This window comes from Pinus tabuliformis, chromosome J (genome assembly GCF_031772625.1).
Source record: "Pinus tabuliformis cultivar Carrire ecotype Pingquan chromosome J, CPIR1, whole genome shotgun sequence".
Lineage (NCBI taxonomy): Eukaryota > Viridiplantae > Streptophyta > Pinopsida > Pinales > Pinaceae > Pinus > Pinus tabuliformis.
In genome coordinates, this window is record NC_142295.1 from 1,636,345,083 (window position 1) to 1,636,352,282 (window position 7,200).

The 7,200-nt window shown below is 38.8% G+C and overlaps 1 pseudogene; it reads left to right on the forward strand.

Annotated features, from left to right (window-relative positions):
• Positions 1-609: 609 nt before the first annotated feature.
• On the forward strand, positions 610-3,841 carry LOC149233778 (pentatricopeptide repeat-containing protein At2g03880, mitochondrial pseudogene; annotated as a pseudogene).
• The last annotated feature ends 3,359 nt before the right edge of the window (positions 3,842-7,200 follow it).

Consider the following 7,200-nt stretch of genomic DNA (forward strand, 5'->3'; position numbering starts at 1 on the left):
CATGTAGGAAGTCTCACGATAAAATCACTTGGAACTTGAAGATTCATTTGTGGTTTCACATAATCCCATTAATCATCATGGTTGTGCTCGTTAATAATAACACAAACACTAGCATCGTGTTTGTGCACTCACCAGAGTTAGAGGAATGGGCATAACAGGAAATCTAGGTTGTGACCCAATTGATCACTATAGGGAAGGTGCTTTCGAAAGGTGCATTAATGTCTTTCTCTTGATGCCTATACCATTTTATATTATGAAGCTTAAATATGCATAGCTATCTTTTTAGTACTTGCATAAAAACTATACGGTATTGAATTTTCATAAGTTAAATTTAGAAATTTAGATAATAAGGGTTCTTAATTTTGAAATTTAAATATTTCTCATAATTAAAATAAAAAATGATTTATTATAAAAGTCTTTCTCTTCATTTCTATACCATTTCATATTATAAAGTTTAAATATACATAACTATTAATATTTCAATTTCTAACGTTAAAGTTAAAAATTAATCTAATAAATATTCTTAATTTAGAAATTTAAATATTATTCCCCATCATAATAATAATAATTAACATTTCTATTTCTCTCTTACTCTACCTATAACCATATTAACTTTTTCTACAATTTTCACTCAAAAAACGGCCTGCTCCATCCAAACATGCCGATCCTAGCTGTGACGCTGAGACGTCATGCAGTGGACCAGAGGCAACTGACCATGCTGCAATGGGCATATAAATTGATTATATTCACTGTAATAGTCATATAAATTGAACATATATGGAGTTCGAGACACAGAAATAATGAAAAATACGTTCCTGGTGAGGACACTGTCATCTCATCTCTTTCAATTAAGCATGCGGTTGTCCCCGGGAATCCATCACATGGGTTATGTTATCGGTAAAAATGTGTCAACCATGAGATGTTATGATGAAGACAATACAGAGGAAGAGGGCTTTTGGAACTCCGATAGCTATGCTCATGAATTGCAGAGGTGTGCCAAGACGAGAGATCTGACAGGAGGCAAGATGATTCATGCCAATATCATCTTATCTAATTTTGAGTTCGACATGTTTGTTCACAACCATCTGCTCAACATGTATGCTAAATGCGGGAATCTGGAGAATGCCAGCCAAGTGTTCGTCAAAATGCCTCAGAGAAACGTGGTCTCCTGGACTGCTATAATGGCAGGATATGATCAGCACGGCTACGGTGAAGATGTCTTGAATTATTTTTCTGAAATGCACCGCGCAGGAGACAAGCCTAATGGGTTCACTTTCGTCAGCGTTTTGAGTGCGTGTGCGAGTCTAGCATCGCCGGAACGAGGCAAACAGGTACATTCTCATACCATTACAAGTGGGTTTGAGTATCAAGTCTTTGTGGCAAATGCACTTATCACAATGTATGCGCAATGCAAGAGTCTGGAGGCTGCAAGGAAAATGTTTGACAAAATACCTGAAAGGGACGTAGTCTCATGGAATGCACTGATTGCAGGATATGTTGAGCACGGGCGAATTGAGGAAGCTCTTAAACTTTTGTGTGAAATGGAAATCCAAAACATCAAGGCAGACCATTTCACCTTTGCCACCGTTTTGAGTGGATGTTCTGTTCTCGGAGATGTCGAGCATGGCAAGAAATTGCACACTCAAATCATCAAAATTGGGCTTGATTCGGATATTTGGGTTGGCAATACCCTTGCTGACATGTATGCGAAGTGTTCGACAGTGGTGGACGATGGACTCAAAGTATTTGACACAATGCCCGACAGAAATGTGGTCTCGTGGACTGAGATGATTGCTGGTTGCCACCAACATGGACATGGCAAAGAAGCGCTCCATCTGTTTGAACAAATGCAATTAGCTGGTGTGAGACCAAATAAGTTTACCTTGGCCAGTGTTTTTGGTGCGTGTGCAAGTTTATCATCACTAGAGATGGGCAAACGAATCCATGCCCACAGAATCAAATTGGGGATTGAGGAGGATGTCTTTGTGGAAAATGCCCTTGTTGACATGTATGCGAAGTGTGGAAGCATGGTGGATGCAGGGAAAGTCTTCAACAAAATGCCTGAGAAAACAGTGATTTCATGGACTGCAATGATCGCGGGATATGCTCATCATGGTTTTGGAAAGGAGGCCGTTGAACTGTTTGAACAAATGCAACTTACAGGCCTGAAACCAAATGATATTACCTTCATTTGTGTGCTTTATGCATGCAGCCACGCAGGCCTAGTAGATGAAGGCCGCCGATACTTTAATTCCATGTGCGAAGATCATGGCATTGTGCCTAGATTGGAACACTATACATGCATGGTGGACCTTTATGGTCGTGCTGGGAACCTTGAGGACGCAGAGAATATCATCGAAAGAATGCCATTCAAACCAAATGCTGTGATATGGCAGACATTACTTGGTGCCTGCCGAGTCCATGGCAATATGGAAATAGGAAAACACGCCGCAGAACGTATTCTAGATCTGAAGCCACATGATTCTGCATCATATGTGCTCCTGTCAAACATTTATGCTGCAGCTGATAGGTGGGATGATGTGGAGAAGGTCCGAAAACGGATGAAAGAAACACAAGTTAAGAAAGAACCGGGCTGCAGCTGGATTGAGGTCAAGAACAAAATGCATGTGTTTTTTTCAAAAGACAGAACACACCCTCAAACTGGCAGGATTTATGCAAAGTTAGAGGAATTGACTGGACAGATGATGGAGGCAGGATATGTTCCCAACACAAAGTTTGTGCTGCATGATTTGGTAGAAGATCAGAAGGAAGACCACCTCTTCCATCACAGTGAAAGGCTGGCTATTGCGTTTGGGCTCATCTGCACACCACCCCATACACCTTTAAGAATTATGAAAAATCTGAGAGTTTGTGGTGACTGTCATGATGCCATTAAATTCATCTCGGCAATTGTGGGCCGAGAAATTGTTCTGAGGGATGCTAATCGCTTTCATCATTTCAGCGATGGGCTATGTTCTTGTGGTGGTTATTGGTGATCACTGCTATTACTGGATACAAATTATAAGAATAATAATAATTTAATTTTAAGTTCACAGCTAAGTCAGACGCCAAATTGGTGGTGGGGATCTCTTTGTTTGTGGGATAAGGGGCTCTTCTATGCAGTGATTTGACTGCTAAACTATCTGGAGGTATATACTCTACCCTCTAGATTTGAACCTGTAATCTCTTAAGAGGAAGGAAATGCATGTTCTTAACATTTAAGCTCAGTCAAGTTTGACTGAATTTTCTTTCCATCTACATAACAAGGCTCAGGTGCCATTCCCAAGATGGGGAGATGTTTGTGTCCGGTTTGAGAAGGTGGAAGTCTAGGTGATTCTGTTCCAAACCTGTGTGGATAACGGAATCCACTGTCGTCCCCAAGATAGCATCCACGAATGTGCCCCAGTGGTGATGAAACGGTGTAAATGAAAAAAGGGAGAAGCAAAATACAAAGAAGGGGAAAAACCCAGTATTGTAAGTGTATGATGGCTCTCCAACACGCTTTAATAGGGGAAAATAACCAAAAAAAAAAAAAACCACAGTTTGCACCTTCCCTCAATTCGATGCCCATTCATATATGCGGATTCTGCAAATAGGCAGCAGTAAAGAGTTTCCTGCTTCTTTCGAGAGTTTTGATTTCCAAATTGTTAACCAATTATTTGTGAAGTTTCAACCCATATGACAGATTGACACTGGAAATTCATGATATGCTCATCTGTACTCTTATGAAAATGGTATCCTGTCACTTTATGAAACTGATTATTTGATCAATGATGTGATATTTTCAGAACTGGGTAAGAATTGCAATTCAACAAGAATTAACATGGTTTAGGATATGCAAACGACATTACCTTTTATATTCCAAACTAGTTCAGTTTGTGAGTGCTAGATTTCTTGCCAACTGTTTGAAAGGGCAAGATTGTGTAGGTGACAACTAAATTAGGAGGAAATGGTTCAATGTTGATGTTGGAGTCAATGTGCAACAATAATAGATATAATTTGTAATTTTGGACCACATACTTGTTTATCAAAGATTAGAGCACAAAGAATTTAAATTTTGTAATGGGAATTCTTTAGCGAAATGATTTTGTCACAAAATCTTTATCTTCTTCTTTTCCAAAGAGAAAAAGAGAAAAATCTAGTAATTTTGTTAAAGATAACAAAATTACAAATAGAGAGATGGATTGGTATATCAAACTACTTCTAATGGGCCTTATACAAAAAGGGCATCTATCCTTTCTTTAGCGAAAAATAAAGATAGATTCAGTATCCTTGCGTGTTAGCAGATTTTCGGGCTAGGTTGTTTCTAGATTATCATCACCTAAAATCTAGATATAGAAAACAAAAAAGATAAAGACTCGCATTTACAGCCCATAAGGACAATAGCTTCTAAGTGATTTTTAGTAAGTTCAATATTCCACAAACTTTAATACTAAAAGAAAACTATAAATTGGGGTTCATAAAAGTGAAGTCGGGTGGCCTTGTTGGGAATTAATGATTTCATAAGTTCCTTCTTGTAGCTCCTAACCTTCCCTTGGACAACTTGTTAGCTTCAAAATTTTGTTCCCTATACAAAAGTGAAAGAAATGTGAGAGAGTGGATTGCAAGTTTTTTGATGTCTGGAAATAAAGGCCGCAGTAGGTAATTCCACAAGACATAAACCACTTTCACTGGTTGTATAATTAAGAGAGAGTTACCCAATATTTGTATATGTGTGACTTCTTTTACGACATCAAGCATAAGGACCATATCGAGTTCACTGGAATTATGGCTGAGCCCATCTCCCAATGAAACAGTCATTTTTGGAGAGGAAAATGGCACCTCCAACACCTCCCTTGGATGCATTGGATGGATTGCCTCGAGAGGTTCCATCCAAAAATGCCCACAAAAAGGATTCGTTATTTGGCATGTTGATACTTGAGGGCGAGGGGTAGAAGAGATTTGAGGAAAGGCACTAAGATAAGAGTTTGAGTAGCACACTTAAGAGGCATGGTGCCATTTCCTTCAAAAATATTGACATTTTGGACCAACCAAATTCCCCAAGATAGGGTGAGGGTAAAAGCTTTTAAGGCTTTAGTGGTGTTGTTCTAATTCCAATTATTGTAAGCTTTTTCTGTGGAGGCTTCTTGCATGGATTATTCACAACAATAAGTCCTTCAATTTCTATCCGTACCTATCTTAAGAAACTCTTGTTAGGAAAGGATAAGATGGGAATTTGTTTTGAGATCAACTTCATAGAGGCAACACCTACCTAGACCTTCAAAATGCCTTTTTAAATAATATCTCAAGTAAGGGCCCTATTGTTGAGGAGCAACTACATGAAAAGTTTTTCTTTTGTTGGTTACATTTGAGTTTCTAAATGGATTCCCACCACTAGATTGATGGTTAATCCATGTCTTCCAATTCGAAAGCTTTGTACCTAGATTTTAGCTTGTAGCCTCCTAAAGGGTGCAAGAACCATAAGAGTTCATCCTTTCCATTAGTTAAGATGATGCTACATTTCCTACACTATCTATGTATGCTTTTCCAAGCCTTAGCATAATCTTCATTGAGTTACATGTCTTTACGACAACCATTGTTGGTGATGATTATTAACCCACCTAGCCCTAAGCAATATGACTCAATGTATAGAAGTCTTTGGATCTTAAGTCCTAAATGATAGGAAGTGGTTAGCCTATGTGCACATTTTCTTCCAATCCAAGGGTCAAGGCATATATGGACCTTGTTTCCTTTGCCAAAATTCCAAATCAACCAAATCTAAATGAATAGAAATGTTGAAGCTATGGATTTTCAAATGAGCGAAGAGTTTAATGCTTTTTAAATTGGAGTTTGAATGCAATCCTCCATGGATATGGTGGAAAAATATTTATCCTTTATGGTTTGAGCCCACAATCCTTATCCCTTCAAGTGTCTCCAAACATTATTTGCTACTAGGGCTTTTGAGGATAGAAATAGATGTTTTATCCCCCAAACTCCTTGGAATTTTGGGATAGCAAGCATTTTCTAGGATACTAGTGCCATACCTTTATTTTCTCAGTCCTCTAATGAGATGAAATGATAGCAAAGCTTCCTAATCTATGAAAGGATTCCTTTTTGGGATCCCAACAAGGGACATCTGATTGAATGGGATAGCCCCAAGGATAGATTTGACCATAACTAAGAATCCACCATACGAGAGCCACTTATTGAACTAAGTGTTTAGTTTTTTGTCAATTTTGGCAATGAGCCATTGTCAATCAACTTTCAAGTAAATATTGGGTTTTAGATGAAACCAAGGTATTTAAATCATGTGTCAAAAACTATGTAGGGAAGTGGAAAATGTGATTTATGTGTTGTTTTTGAACCTTAGTAAGACCCCAATAGGTGATGATAATGGACGCACCTACCATTATGTGGCAGCTAAAAATTGCATCAATGGAATGAAATTGATGCAGATAATTGTACTGATAGAATGAAACACCACAGATGAAAAAAATGGCTATGTTGCAATCTGGTGGCTAGGGTTTGTTGAAAATCTTGAGCAGGGAGTGGAATTTGTAGCCAGGAATGGGGATTACTTGATCTGAAAATGGGGCACTAAAGGCTTTTTGTCTTATGTTACCTCTCCCACTCCAAAGCTTATATATTCCCAAGATCTATCTTATGCTTGACAATTTGCGGAATTAAAGGACTTGAAATAGGTGTCTGCTTGTGTTTGTCTTTAACTGTTTATTTACTTCAAGTTTATTTGCTTAAAACTGATATGTAGCATATAACAGTGAAACAGTGTAGCAAATAAACATCATACACATAGCAACAAGATGCAGCAAGTAAACAAACCATAAGACAACAAGTTTAAAATGGAGTTCACCCAAGCCTCCTAGGCTACGTCTCCTTGAGCTCTAGTCAACTCGACTAGGCTCTTTGGGATTATGGCTGAATTCTTTTACAAGCTCCACGCTCAACTCCATTGGTTTACAACTGAACCTATGGGTTTAGAATACCATTTTTATCCTTGCCTATTTGGCTCTCTGTCTCTCGGCTCTCTAGCTCTGGCTCTCGGCTCTGGCTCTGACTCTTGGCTTTGGCTCTCGCTCCAGCTCTAGCTCTCTGCTCTGGCTCTCTGCTCTAGCTCTAGGCTCTTTGTCCCTTCCTCATCCCGAGGAATCATCCCTGGGAAATTCGCCTCCAACTTCTGGTGACTCTATTCCTTTATCAGCT